Source organism: Taeniopygia guttata, chromosome 7 (genome assembly GCF_048771995.1).
Source record: "Taeniopygia guttata chromosome 7, bTaeGut7.mat, whole genome shotgun sequence".
Taxonomy (NCBI): domain Eukaryota; kingdom Metazoa; phylum Chordata; class Aves; order Passeriformes; family Estrildidae; genus Taeniopygia; species Taeniopygia guttata.
This window is the reverse complement of record NC_133032.1, coordinates 16,354,184-16,370,022: the sequence shown is the minus strand read 5'-3', so window position 1 is coordinate 16,370,022 and position 15,839 is coordinate 16,354,184. Positions and strand designations below refer to the sequence as shown.

The following is a 15,839-nucleotide window of genomic DNA, read 5'->3' as shown; positions in this document are numbered from 1 at the left end:
TTTCACTTGACAAGACATTTATGTAGTAATTAATTGTGCAGCTTCATATACATTCAATGCAGCTATTCTATTCATCACAATACAGTAAATGAGTTAATTCTTTCTGCAACATTTGGTTCACAGGAATACAGATTTAATTTTTCTAAGAGCCTGATGGGGGCACCAACACATGCCCATAAAAATCAAATTATGAAATTCTGGAAATGAAAAAAGAAAGACAATTTTAATAATTTATTTATATGGTATAAATTACACAGTACACCTCAGGTTATATGTAATGCTTACAGTTTTCTTTTCACAGCCATTAAAATACACCTACAATGAATTTGCTTGCAGGCTTATACTTGCAGTTAATTCACACCAAGAACGACCTGAATAAAGCACAGGCATCTCTAATAATGTATTCTGGCAGAGAAAAAAAGGGTGAGCCAATTAGCAAGTGGGAAAAGAAGCTACCTTGACTATGGGCTGCATCCTGGTTTCATTTGTTGGTTTCAAAGTAAGAGTGTTGATTCGTGTAACAGGAAACCCAGATACAGGAGCCACATAGTTGAATAGCAGTTGTGAGGTCCTACTTCATGCATGTAAAAACAACAGGAGAAAACCTGTATGGATTAAAAATATGTTAATGACACCACAGTAGCATAAGCCAAATAATTCCCTAGTTTGAAGCATGGGGGTTTTTTTTCACATATAACTTATATTGGTTCTAGAGAAAAGTTACACAAATCTAAAAGCTTTAAGCAGAGACTGGACAACATACAGAATTTTTTTACATAAATGCTCTATTTTCTTTGGTGTTCTCTGATTTTACTGATGAAAGAAAGACTCCAGATTTCAGATGCTCCCTTTCCTCCTGAGAGTAGCAATGTTCAGCTGCCTAACAGCAACACACTTCAAAGTTTTATAGGATCTGAATTTCTTGAGGACTGTGGAGAAGAATCTTACTAAGAAAATTTGATGCAGATAAATAAAGTTATCTTGATGTTATCACCAGGAAAGTAACAGGGGAGAAAGACCTCTTTAGACATTAAACAGAAGAAGCTGGGCTTCTAGGAGCAGTCAAGAAATGCAGCAAGTACCTCCTCATTGATGTAATGGCTCATCAACTACCTCGTACTTGGAAGTGTTCCTGAAAAGAGAAAGAAAAGTGACAATTGCCAAAAGCTTTTATAATTCTCAAATAGCCACAACTTGCTTCTGACAAGGCAGGGTTTCATTGTAGTGTTTCCTTATTCAAAAAGTGCATATTAACATTTTTGACATTTTGATTTTTGTGCTCTTGTTCTACTTCTAGTCAATGTAACCTGTTACATTATTCAATCACTTTTATAGTAAGAGTATTTTTCAAGTTCAAGTGGATTTCCCTGCATTTCAGTTTGTGCCTGTTGTCTCTTGTTCTGTGTCTGGACATGTTTGAGAGGAGGCTGCCTTCATCTTTAGCTCTAGCCTCTAAGTCCAATCTACTGGGTTTTACTAGTTTTTAGACTTCACACTTCTAATATTGTTCAGATACACATCATATTTGACAAAAATACTGGCCAGCTTTCCCTACTGCATATGAATAATTCCTCCAGCAACCCAGTGGGTGCTTCAGAGGGCTGGAATGGAAGAGGATCTCTGGGGACAGTTCACTCCAGGATTCCCTGTGATCATTTTACTTTCCTGTGGGATGGGGATGAGCTAGTTCTCAGCACAGACCAGCAATATTGCCTCAGAAGACCTTCCTGGCATGCTTACAGCCCTCACTGGATATTCAGAATATCCAACAGCCTTCACGTTGTCACAATCCCCAGGGATGATTATGTGATAGAGCCCCATCACAAGGGCTAAAATTGGTCAGCCTATGAGCCATGTACTCATCAAAAAATGTTGTCACTCCTAGATATTTTTTAGAAGCACATGCACCCAATTCTTCTCCTTTTCCTCCTTAGCAGACCTCTGGAAAGAGGAATTCTATTAGAAGTACCTATGTTTGCTCTCCTTAGTAGTTTAGTCCCTCAAAATAGCTGCACTTGTAAGCACACCTTTGCCAAAAACGTTTTTAAACAATGCATTTAAAAGGTTTAAAGAGTTTTGCTATGTTTACACCTTTTACACAACTTAGTAAGTTTCCTGGGGTGAAATCAATGTGGATCGCTGATAAAGATACTACAGGTCTTTCTGAATTATTCCAGGAAAACTCAAAAAAAAGCAAAGCACTGATTCACTTATATTGTTGATCTTTTTCAGGTTTACTTGCATAGAAAATTTTAGGTTTTCAGTTAAGGTTTTGAGGGTTTGAGTGGTGTAGACTGCATAAGCACACATTGACTGTGACTAACCAATCTCATTTCACTTTGGCAGAGGGACTAAGCTTTCTTCTCGCTGGAAGAGATGATGTTACAGAATACTTCTATCAGAGGGTAGTACACAAATCCACCAAAAATGCTTCAGTTAATATTGGCTAGCAGATAAACCAGGGAAATGTGCAAATTGCACAAATTTAATTCTTTAAGCCTTTTTTTGTTTTGCCTTCACTAAGCCAAGAACTGTTATGTCATCTTATTATAAACTTGTAAAACATTTAGATATTTGAAACTAACATAGTTCTGGGCAAGAAAATTATGAGGATAGCATGCCACTGTCCAGTTACAGCAATATATGTATTGAAATAAAAAAATTTAAACAGATATTATAAAATACTCCATTTCCATTGTACAGCATAGGCACATCTGCTGTACTTTATATAATTCTTATCCATGCCAAAGAAATACTATGAAGAGAAAATGCCTTTTTTGTGCTTTTCCTTTGAGTTTACTTTATGTGAATACGGAAAGAATCTTTTCAATAGGAAAAAAGGCACTGATTGTAATTGCAACATTTTGTGTTTGCCCTACAGCTGCCATTTGTGACTAGTATGAAAATCAAGTCCTGGCTCTTGTTTTCTGGCCTCTTTTAAAAACCTTGAATATTGCTAAAATAGTATTGAGCAGGAAGGAAAGGAGGGACAGCATTGTGCAAGACCAAACTAATATAAAAATGCTGCAGTGCTACACTCACTTCCTTCCAAATCATTTTCAGACATTAGCTTATTGGTATTGTTCTTTACAAAGGCCATATGTGGTGTCCCAGTATTATCCCCAGTGATGAAGTGCACCTATGCTGATGTTTATGATACACATTTGTTTTGGGGACTTGAGTTTTAGTATTAAGGTCTTGAGCATATAAATTCCAGACTTAGACAATAGTGGAGTGGTGGCTTTAGAGTAGTAACTTTAATTACTTATAAGGTAAGGCTCTTACATTTCCTCGCTGGTGAGTCTGGAAGACTTAATACAGCTATATTTAGCAGCAATATTTAGTAAGAAGCATCCACTACTACTGAGTATGTGCTTTACCAATGCAATAGTCTCAGAATTACAGAGCACTCCAACAGGCAGTCTTCCTTCCTTGAGCTGCTTCTGTTACAAGCCCATTGCTTATTCCCAGATGACAAAGGTGCCCAGTCTCTTATTTTGACCATGTAAGTTTATCCATAAGATATTTAAAGCTAACAGATAGATGGGGCACTGGAATGAGAAAACCTTGAAAGCTTCTGTTTTTTACAGATTCTTCTAGGAAGCAAGTGTGCAGCAGAAGTCTGACAGGGGATCCATAACAAGCTAGCAGCTCTGCTTCCATATGGTTCAAAGAGCCCAAGGAAAACCCTAAGGGACACAGAACTTTTGCCATTAAGTTGAGTGAGATTGAAGTAGGAGTGGAATATAGATGTTACACCCATTAAAGTTATGCAGAAATGTCCCTGTTGATCCTGTCAACCATAAACTTAGAGACAACATTACTAATCACTATCCCGCATGGGGTTTTGGAGGAAGTGAATAAAATCTTCAGTCTGTCACCTTAAAGGCTTCTGGGTACAAGATATACAAACATTTGCTTTGTATGTACAAAAATTTTCAGAATTTTGTTACTATTAATAAGCATTCCAAGAGTATTAATGTGTTTGGTATAAATCACACTGTTGTGTGATGGTTTTGTACTTGCAACTGCTAGGACATGAAATCAGATTAATTAATATTATGCTCTAATATACTTTACATGTTCAACTATTTCAAAAGCACAGTTTATGAAGATTATGCTCATTTTCTGGTGGAAGAATATTTATGCCATAGTAGGCACCTCAAATATGAGACACTATACAAAAGTAATTTAAAAGTAATGGGTTTGTACTTCACATGTCAGCATTTGTAGTGCAAGAAGCTTATGAGATTTCTATCTGTTCTGATAATACTTTCCTTCTGCTTCCTTTAAATTGTTACTGTGCCTTAATTTAGACTACTGCCTTATGGTCTTGGCATTTTTGTTTTCCTAATTCTAGTTTTAACTAAAATCACTGATCTCCTCAGGGTGCAAAAAGTAGGATTTGTATATGTAATCTTAACAACAGCTTTTTAGATTTCTCATAAATTAAATAAAAGAGGAGCTAGATGTGAATTAATTTGGATGTGTGACCAAGTGACCATTTCAGCAACGTCACCCTTTGTGGAAAGATCATTATTATTATTATTCACTATGGTTTTGATGTTTAATATTCCACTGCAAGAAACAGAGGTGTTCTCTGCTTCTATCAGTGCAAAGTGAATACCTGCTGCCTTCTCCAACATTGCCATAAAAATAATTTGCAAAGTGAATTCCATTCCTCAGTGTGCATTATCCATGCTTTAATTCTCCTCTCTCTGATCATAATTAAATTTAACTTTCCAGACAGTAGACAGAGGACTAAATATTTATAAGTGAACTGCACAGGTATTTATCAAACTAGAAATGAAAAGACCATCTGACTGAGAAATGTGTAGAAAAGCTTAGGTTGAAAATTCCAGAAATCCTCTTCAAAACAAAGTATCTAAAAATAACTCTATTCATTTATGAAACTGGGCTTGTTCAATTCCTGATAAAACAGAAAATCTTCTTAGACCGGTGAAGTTAGATAAATCCAAATCAGACTTGTTTGAAAGCAGATCCAGCTATCAGCTCACAGGCTGTTGGACAAGAGCCTGCAGGAGGTAACTGGGCCTTTGGTTGTCACTTGAAATGTTCTGACTAAATTGTCATAAAAATAAAAGTATATAAAAAAGGGCAACCTTCTTTCCTGCCTCCAAAAGCAGGATTAAAAAGTCTTTCAGTAAAAGATTTCACTTTTGCAAATAATACAGAAACAAGAAAAAAATCTGGAACCATATAGCTGAAGAAATAAATGTGAGGAAATAAATGCCTGTGGCAATGTATGGGGCGATGGAAGTATATTCCTAGATTATTCTAAGCCAAATGCTCTTACTTTACTTATCATTCCAGCTGTTGTCGAAGAGGATATATAAATTATCTTTAAATGCTGGCAAAGAGTAATTAACATTTTGCATTATTTTCTGAAGATATTGACACATTTGCAGCATTAGATAATTTGAGAATTCCTTCAATTTCAGTAGTATAGAGATGGTCAAATGTGTATATTCTGAAGTCTTTATGTGTTATGGGGTGTTATTCCTATTTTTTCTTCATTTCTTTTCAAGATTTTATTGTTGTATCACTATAAAAGTGAGGGTTTAAAAAGTAACAGCAAGAAGTCTCTGATATTATTGTCCCCTTTATTAGGGCCAAATGTGAAAGGTACTACAGACAGTAAATCTATTTGTCAGTGATTTGTAAGCATTGTAGGAATTGAAGTTATTTCATCTAAAAAATAAATAATCCCTCACTGTAGAAAAATAATGATCTCTAACAGTATCCAAAGGTGCTCATCCTATGAAGAGGTTATGCAATGATTAGAGTATCCCTGGTGGTAGATTAAAAGACGTCAACAAGATGCACAAAGTTGACAACTATCAGACTAAGAAATGACAAAATAATTGAACCAATCTTAAACTGCAGAATCATAATTAATTGTTAGTAGTATTTCCTATGCAATTTATTTTTCTTTTTTAAACCAGTTATTCAGGATGTGAAAGAAGCATTATATTGCTATTTTGGGGGGGAAATATCAGTGAGATTTCAGGCATACTCCAGTGTGGGTATAAACACATGGCTTCAGGAGTACTGACAATTACTTGGAATGAATCAGTTTGTTTAAAGAGGAATTGGTGGTATTTTTCATTGATGTTTTTTAATATATTTGTTATAAGGATTCCTTGCAACAAATACCAGCATATGGATCATAACATATTTTGCTGTGAAAGATTCTATCAGGCCGTGATTAATATGCTCAATATTGTGTAAGCTATAGTACCTGTTCATTCTTCTCTGGTTTTGTAAGATTCTGTACTTCCACTTTCTGAGCTTTTTCTGGATAAAGTCCTGTGTAAAAAAATAAAAAGGAAAAATATTGAATTTATCATGACTAAAAAGAACACAATTTTACCATGGAAAGCTTTATGAAAGATGATTCATGCTCCAAGAAAGTTAGAGAGTGTTGTTTTAATTTGTATATGTTTGTCTCAGACACAAGTTCACCAACTGTATATATTTAAGTAGTTCTCACTATTTGCAGATAAAAAATGTGATCATATGATCCTTTTAAGATAAGCTACAACTAATTTTAGACACTGTCTGTCTGTTTTAACTTTTTGAAATAGTATGTCACAGGATTTCACTGTACTGGATGCAGTTCCTTGAGTTGTGAAATGCTTCCCGAGAACTTTTCAAATTCCAAAGATATTTTAGTCCTAATATGCATGTGTGATATGTCATTACATCACTCATATTTATACATTTTTGCCTGTATGTTGTAAATAGATCCATTTGCTCCTTTTAGAGTTTATGTTCTTGCAGCTATCTGAACTGTGAAGTTGCATCATGTCACAATATAACCAAGTCTTTTGTTACCTTTTGTCTCCTAACTGCATTTAAGCTTCAACTCTGAGGGTTGTCTTTAACTCTTAAGATTAACTTTTCCCAGAAAAGTTAAGAATTTAATTTTTTTTCCAATTTTTTGCATGAAAATTTGGCGGCTTAAAATGAACACAGCAGCAGTCATGGCCAGTCCTTACCTCCAAATATGTCCAGTAAGAAATGGAGGCGTTCTTACCATTTAAAGTTTCAGAGCAGATGGAGTTTGGCTATTCTGAGTCAGGGTCACAAGGTTGCATATTTCCCTCCACTCCAGCCTTGTAACACTTGGTGAGCATTAGTCAGATACCAGGCTTCTGCATGTTGCCCTTAGCAGTGTGGCTGAAAGGAAAAGTAGCTTTTTTGGTAAACTGGGAGAGTGAGCAGAGATTTGAAATTGGCATAAAGTCAGCATCAGTCTCCTGAGGCCATTGGTTCAGTCTGGCTTCTGCCAGCTAGTCTAGCAAATTGTTCATGTTTGCTCTTGAACTTTGTTCTACATATGTCAGGCTAGACTATTAACAGCTGAAGAAATGGACCAGCCAGTGAAAACGTTTTGTAAATTAGCTTAGCATGACTGTGCTATTCAGTATTGACTTTGTAACTTGGCAATGCTATCCACTGCTCGCATTTGAGGAGGTGTATTGGGCATCCACTTAACAGTGTATGAGTTTATAAGATTACACATGATCGTACATTTGTAGCTGTCAGGAGCAGAAACTAAAATATTTTCAGTGAACACCATTGCCAACTAAACAGAAATGGTAACTAGGCAATGCAGAAACAACTTAGGTTGTTCATGACTCGGAAGCAAGATTTACCAAATGTCTTCCTCCCCCCAACCTCCAACTGAAACGTCTGTATTTACTTGGAAGTCTTATTTCACTAATCTGCAACATGTTATATATCAAAATTTAAAAAGCCAGTATGAAACTGAATCATCGTCACCACAAATATCAGTGGAACAGTTTGATAATGCTGAATCAAGGCACAACCTTTCCAAAACCACCAAATAGTTCCACATGATTATAAAGAGAAGATAATGAATTAATTAAAGAAATATTTATTCAATTACTTTTTTTTTTTTTTTTAACTGAAATTGGCTTCTTACTTAGAAGGACCCTATTGTATGCAATGGCAGTGTTACCGTCTCAGTAATGCAGACTTGGATATCTGTGCCTAACCCCATAAACCATCATTTGAATCAGGTCAGAAAAACTTCTTTCCAAATAGTAGCACTGGCATGGTGAGGTCCTGTGGTCATGGTCTGTTACTTTAAGGCAGCATGTTGTGCAAAATGTTCGTCCTTCTGTTTCTCTATCCCTGATGATCCTGTTTCTTCTCCCGTTTCTCTGGGTTCCACTAGATGAAGGAAGGTAGTAGAGCTACTGTTCAAATCTGTCCTGATCTAGAAATTTTAGTAGAATATTCAGTATTATACAGGATACAACTTTTCTCAGAGACAGGATAGTATTTGTCCTGGTTTATATCAATGAGCTGTATAGGCATTTACTGAGAAGTTGAATTTTCTACACCTCTCCACTATGAAGAGATCTGGACAGTCAATAATACATGTTCCATGAGAATGCCATGCTAATTATCCCATGAGTCATTCCACATTTAATTTATAAGTTTCTACAACCTGCACCAATATTTCAGCTTCTGTCTTCAGACAGCTAAGCAAAAAAAAGCAGTGAAAAATACTTTACAAGCTACTAATCACCAGTGGCTTTAAGGAGTACTGTTAAGCTTACAAATCCACTGAAAAAGATGAGGGCTGCACTTCAAATGTACTTCTAAGTTCATAATTTTAAGCAGAAATTAAGTGATCGTCTTTTTGAATTGCTGCCTTGGAATATGTGAATAGTTCAAGTTAAAGAACTTCATAATGCCATTATCAGAATTCTGCAAGGTTGTACCTGTTACGTGCGTTTCATAACAGCACTTTAAATCTAAAAAGACCAGGAGATCCTTAAAACTACAAAAGAAGTGTATTTTGCTTTCCACAGATGTTACATCAAATCGGCTCTAATGTGGAAAAATACATATTTTCGTTTATGAAAATGTGCAATGTACAGTTACTGCTTAATTATTGAGGAGCTCTGGTAGACATTTTTCATCTTTTTTAAATGGAAACAGATGAGATTTTCAGTTGAAAAAAACGTATGCCTGCCCACATGGCTATGTTACACCATCTTATTAAAATATGCTGGGCACTTTGGAAGCAAAGACAATGCCTCTGCCTTCAGCACCTTAATATGTAACAAGAATACTATATCTCTTTTCTCAGTTCATCAAGATAGAGAATGATAGATACATTCAAATAAGGTTTAAGTAAATCTTTTATTTGCTGTTACAATTACTTCTTGGAGCAGTTGTGGAGTTTGTATTTTTATAACAAATTTTACCACAGTTTAAGATTAAAAATAAACTAGTTTTAAAAAATATAAATTAAAAATATCTGTTTTAGCCATGTTTTCATATGTTGAAACAGACATTAAAAAGGCATCATCTTGATTTTCACTGAAAAGAAAGAATTTTTTATTTAAAAAAATTACAATTTTAGCCAACCATAGTAATTGTTTTAAACATTTCTTTAAGAGTCTGAACAACAGAATGAGATACCTGAGCTATCTGGGGTCCTGTGAGCCATCTCACGGCTTTAGTGCGATGGCTCTAAAGCCTTCATGGATTTTGATTCATTTGCTGAGATCCCCAGTTGTATCTAGCTATCCTGTTTTCTGTTGGAGAGTGCATGTTACTCAGGCATAGTAGTCAACCTTACACTTGACTGCTTACAAGGCCCTGCCCTTGTTATGTATTAATCATATTTGTATGGGCTACACACATTACATCACATCACTCTGAGGTTTCCCACTTACAGGATTTCTTTTGTATTTGGGGGAGGACAACTCCTTTCTGTGCTCTTTTTATTCTTGTCATTGTACCTGTGTAAGACAGGTACTTAACATGAAGGTTTCTAAGGAGACAACATCTACCTTCGTGAGCTAACATCCCCCTAAATGGTGCTATTATAGGCAAAAAGAGCTTCAACAAAAGCAAACTAAATAGGCTGTTTCTTGGGTGAGCTTGGTAAGAGACTTGTCAACAAGACAAGGAACTCTCAGAATTGTAAACAGCACAAATGAGAAATAAAAGAATTACAAGCCTAGTGTTCTCCTCAGCCTGTCATCCTCCTCTTTGGTTGCAGACCAGCAGCTTTTTGGAGGCTTCTTTTTGGGCCAATAAAAGTTCTCTTTCTTCTACATCAACCAAGAGTCACATTTAGGTTAGAAATAATCCCATGAGCCAAAATGTTCTTTGTGTGCCTGCAACCAGTTCCTGTGTCATTCAACAAACTTGAGAAAAGGGGTATCACTTTTACCAGGTTTGAAAGTAGAAAACACAAGTTAGGTTAGGCCTGGCTGGTTTCCTGATGCAGCCCAGAAAATGGATACATGATATCCCAAGCCCTTTTGAAAGAGAGCAAGGGAGATGTAGGAAATTATTTTTCAGATTTTGTTCTCTGTCAGACCAATCAATAATGAGTATCATAAGATCCTATTTCTTTTCAAAAATCTATTTTTTGAAGTGAAATATCTTCTTCTAGATATTAAGCCCTGAGCAGAACTTTTTTGTCTCATTCTGGAATTTTTACCACGTGAGATCTGAAAACACACTTACAGCTTGTATGTACTTGGCAAGTATAGACTGCAAAATTTCACATGATCTGAATCCCCATCATCTGGATTTGAGACCTGTTTGGACCACTTAATGGTACTTTTTGACTCTCAAGCTAAGGGATTTCTGTTCATGGGGAGTGGGGCTCCGGTGAGAAACACTGCTTAGGTCTCCCCCTACTGAGCTGCCTGAGGATGTAGTTACAATGCACACCCTGGGATCATGTTCAGTAATGACAGCTGTTTATTACCATACAGATCCCAAAGAGTCCAAATCTGAATGGACAAAGGCAGCTCTTCATAGGACTTATCCTATGTTCTTGAAGAATCCTTTAGAATCAAAAGCAAATAAAGTATAATTTTTGTTCTCAGAGGAAATGACAAAATTAAAGCCTCAATAGACTACATATCTATTTAAAGATATTTATACTTCTTTGCAAATATGTGATTGAAGTCCTTCTTGAGCACCAGAACAAAGCCCACTACATTTATAACAGCCCACTCAAAGCTGAAGAGAGCTCATTTGATCCCAGATTGCTATAAAGAATTTATTTCTCTCACGTGTCATCAGTTTCCTTCATTCAGAGTATTTCCCATTTCCCTGGCCCTATAGGCTGTTCCATTATCCTGCATTTCAAATACGGTTGCTACAAAACTTCCAGTTTGAACCAGTCACTTTCTCCATTTTCTCTCTTTCATGCTGTTGGGGCATCTATGTTCCTATGAGCATGGCTGAACCATTACATCTCTGGGACTTCGTGACCTTGCAAAATGGGTGAGTGTCCTGGAACTACCCCTGCCCATCCATTTATCTTCCAGCACAACTCTGAAATCCTCTGCATTAGAATGGTTTGCTTATCAGAACAATATTCAGCCCTGAGTGCACTTTGAGTTGATCATGTGAAAGATGCTGTTAAACAGTTTTAGAGGTTTTCTCATGCGTTACTGTTCCTGGAAGTGCCTTTAGAGAAGGAGGATAGTGGTTGTGCGTGTCATAAGGCTTCAGAAATCTTTTGTTTTTCATCTCAGTCCACTGGCCAAATAGAAATGAGTCACTTCATTGTGAGCATCCTGTCTCCCATTGCTTTGTTTAGGTTTGCACCTACTTCTTCCTGAACAGGAAAAAAAAAAAAAAAGAAAAAAGAAAAAAAACTATTAATCACACAAACATGCTGGTACATGTTTGTTTGGTACACATAGTACACAGATGATACAATGAGAAACTAGAACACTGTTCTCACTTTACTGTCTTTTACTACCTGAAGCACTGTGTGCTGGGACTAGGTCTTGGAAGGACTCTTCCCTTGCTCAGAAAGTGGTCAGCCCAGGGAAGAGAGAAGAGGCTGCTGAGCAGCACAGGGCCTCCTAAATTGCACTGAGAGCATTTAAAAATCCTAATTTTAACTTTCTGAAGAGTAAATTCAGTTTGGGAACACAAAAGAAGTATAGTAATTGACATCAGATAAAAATCTAATAAAAGACAGTATCCATAGAAGGACACTCTAAGTCTTGTGTCCTTTCCTTATGTATTCAACAATTTAGGATAATATTATTTGATGTGTGTTTCTGTATTGTTTTCCAAAGGAAAATTAGAACTGCAACAGGACTTATTCATTTCTTTTGGGTAGGGTGTCAAGATGAAAAGCAAAAGGTAAGGTTCCAGGAGCTTAGTGCCAACTATATGCTTTCATAAGTATAAATCAAAATTATGACAGATACTCCATAATAAGCACCTTTCTATGCCTATGTTCACTAAACAAATGTATATAGCAGACACTGTTGATAAAGGGCAATCCTTGATGCACAGTTGTTCATCACTTTAAGTAGTGCAATACATGACAGAATTTTATTGATTTTCTGGTTGAAAATAACCAGAAAAATTATAAAGCACATTAGATTTTACTTTTTTTTTTCTGAGATTAACCAAATACTGAAGCAGTTAAAAGTCTGTGATCAAAGCAGAATGACAGTCAGTGAGTCGTATTACTCAGATGGGTGTTTTGTGCATAACACTTCTAAAATCTACACTGAAGCTTTTAGTCAATGCTATTCCTGCTCTGAAGCACCACTATTCTCTTCCACACTCTCTCAGGATTTCCTTGCCACCACTGTCTTACAGTGCTCCCCTCCTACAGAGTATCTGGTCAGTGGTAGCAGCAGCTGCAGGAACAGTGCGTTCAGCATGCCAAACTGAAATTCATGTTCCAGGAATGTCTCCTGGGGGGTTGAGCAATTCAGTCAGATTCATAGTTAAAAGCCTTTCACTGTAACACAATTACCCTGCAGTGGAGAAGAGGAATGGTTGGCATTTGTTTGCTACAAATGTGCCTTGCAAAACCCACTATTATGAAATCATTCCTTGGGTGAAATTTCCACTGACAATGTGATGTACTTCTGCTAGAATGATAGGGTTCTGTGTTGGGAATATAAGGGAAAAATAGAATGATCAAGAACATTATATATGGGTTTCAACATCCATTTTTTCAAAAATAGGGTTTTTTCTGTCTGAAAAGTAGCAACTACAGCTGTCCAGCAGGACCCAAACAGTTCCAGAAAGTTGTGGTTTAGTGGCTGTTTAGAAAAGCTTTTTTTTTTTTCTTTTCAGATTCTGGCTGATTATTATCATAAAAAATACAGGAAGTAATTGCAAAGAATATGTCATCTGCCTTAGGTAGGTGGGGCAGTCTTACGGGCAAAGTTACAGATTTAACTGGCCTCTAGCCATCCAATTTGCAATTTCTATCACATATTCTGCACTTCTGGCTTAGACTGAGTCATGGCCTGAAACAAGAGAGGAAACCGCCGCTGTCTGGCCAAGCTGTCTCATTTTGGAATAGGAATACTCTGTATTCCTCTGCCTTGTGATCCCCACCATTGAGTCCTAGTCTTCCAGCCACTGGGGAATAAAAGCAAGGGTATCCAAACTTGGCCGTCCTTAGACCACCTTTTTGCCTCCTGGTAAGTGAAATCTTGCACTTAGCAAGTGGGGCAGAGAATAGAAGCACAGATATGCTTGTGGAAATTGTGTGATACAGGGCAAGAATAAAAGAATGAGAGAGAACTCTGATGCATTACAGATAATTTGTGATGGAGTCGAAGATGATGACAGTGACTAAAGCTTAAGAGGAGGTAGGTAGGGACAGAAGGAAAGGAAAGGGTGAGTTGTGGTGCAAGTGAAAAACTGGAGGGAAGAAACTGTGAAAGGTAATACAGAGAATAGGAGAAAGCTGTCTGGAGATTAGTTCTCGAGAGACTCAAATTAAAGAAGGCAGTATCTCAGGAAACCAAGACTAAAATTTTACCACTTTGTGCATGTATTCTTCAGCCAGCTGTATGACAATTAAATAATTAGGCTTATTCACAGGTTACCTGGATGATTCTGCCAGATTAGAGATAAAGAGAGAGCTTGATGGATCAAACATGCACAAACTTTTGGGTTTGCAGGGTTTGAGTTCTAATTCTTGGCCTGATATGAACTCCCTCATCATGTAATATGATGCAGTGTGAAATACAGAGCTCATTAATTCGGTTGAAGCATTATATACCTCATATTGCCTGAAGAAACAATCTCATGGCAGCATAATTTCCCTCCTTTCCGTTCTTACCTTTTTTTGAAGTTCAGAACCAATATGCTTTCAAAAGTACACCCTGCAAGGGTAATATAGATAAGGTGGTCAGTGCACAGAAAGGAAGCATAGGCTTTCCAGACAAATCCATAACCCAGCAACAGAACAAAAAGAATCTGATATGATAGCAAGGTTACTGGTCTGGACAGATGGAGAAGACAGAACATCTAAAATAGAAGGAAAAGAGATTAATTTTCATAATGTTTAATCTGAGCTGGTAGTCTAGTAATATGCTCTTTTCGTCCAAGCTGATAAAGGATAGTATTTGCATGATTTAAGTTTAGTTAGGTTTTTAAAACAAATTCCTTCTCTTCACAGTGGAAACACCTTTACTCACTCCAAAGGTCCATGTGAGACTGCAATGATTTGAAATAGACTGGGCAGAGGTGATTTGGGGAAATACCTATCTACCTTTATATAAAGGAGATACAAGAAAAACACAAGACGTAGGGGGGGAAAAAAGGTACAAAAATACAAAATATAGCCTGGAATAGCTCTAGTAAAATTGTTGTTGGAAAAACTTCCATACATTTTTTGCTAAAACCGGGTGATGGTACAGGCAGAAGAATTTGCTTGCTGTTGTTCTTTAGATCCTCCTACACGCACAAAATGAGACCTTCAAACATTCTTCAGTGCAGCTCTGTACAGAGATCCTCTGCTCTTATCATGAGCTTCTTTTCCAACAGAAAGAGTTTGCAGGATCTCAAACTCAGGGCAGCCACTTAGGCCAAGAAGCAATAACAATAATGAATAGCTTTTGTATCCTTCAAAATGAGTCATGGTGTTCAAAAGGTAAGAGGAATTTACTCATAATGGACAGGCAGTGATGATTCAGCAATTATATTTTCAACAGACTGTCAAACAAACTTCAATGAACTATAAGAATGAATCTGTACTGATCTCATGGAAATATACAAAAGGAGTTGTTTTTACATTATTAGAAGCAAACACATTACTCAGACCCAAAAGTATAAAAGAGACTGATGGGCAGCCAAGTCTCTCAGCAGACAAGCCAAACAGATTTCTAAGCCCTCTTGAAGCTGTCTTTGCATTCCTTCCTCAAAGAACATTTTTTAAAGCGGTTATCCAGATTTTTTTAAAGTAATACACTGCCATCATATAGATCCAGATCACTACTACTAAATGCCAAAATCACAGATGCTCCATTCTGTGCTTCCAGAAATACTTGAAAATGCATCAAATGTTAAAAATGTTCAACATTGCAAAGTACCAGATGATTAGTTCATCTCAAGCGAGTTTTCATCAATCAGAAAGTTTGCATATAAAGATTATTAGGAAAATATTTAAGATATAATATCTGCTTTTGTAGCACCTAGTGAAGGCTAGCCTTTAGAGAGAGAGAGAGAAAGAGTTTTGTAATACCTATATATATAATATAGGTAAATCCCTGCTATGACAATCTTCACCTTCTGCTGGAGTCTAGTTGATTTCAAAAGGCCCACATAGATACTAAAGTCTATGTATGGAGGCCAGAAATTAAGGATTCTCTGTGTGGATACAGAGAACTTTTTCCATCTACTTGAAGAAGAGCTGTGTAAGACTCAACTGCCTGTGATGCAATTCTCTTTGAGACTGAACCAACCTTTGAGCCACCTCTAGCACATTTTAGTCAGATGAAATAATACATTTAAATGTATTGACCTTACAGAAT

General features: G+C 36.6%; 1 long non-coding RNA gene across 1 annotated transcript; it reads right to left on the bottom strand.

Annotated features, from left to right (window-relative positions):
- Positions 1 to 15,629, bottom strand: LOC115495961 (uncharacterized). Its single transcript, XR_012056986.1, has 5 exons — positions 14,147 to 15,629; positions 7,061 to 7,203; positions 6,263 to 6,330; positions 1,083 to 1,132; positions 1 to 605 (listed from the first exon to the last, which is right to left on the bottom strand). It is a non-coding gene; the product is annotated as an uncharacterized lncRNA (long non-coding RNA).
- Positions 15,630 to 15,839: the final 210 nt, after the last annotated feature.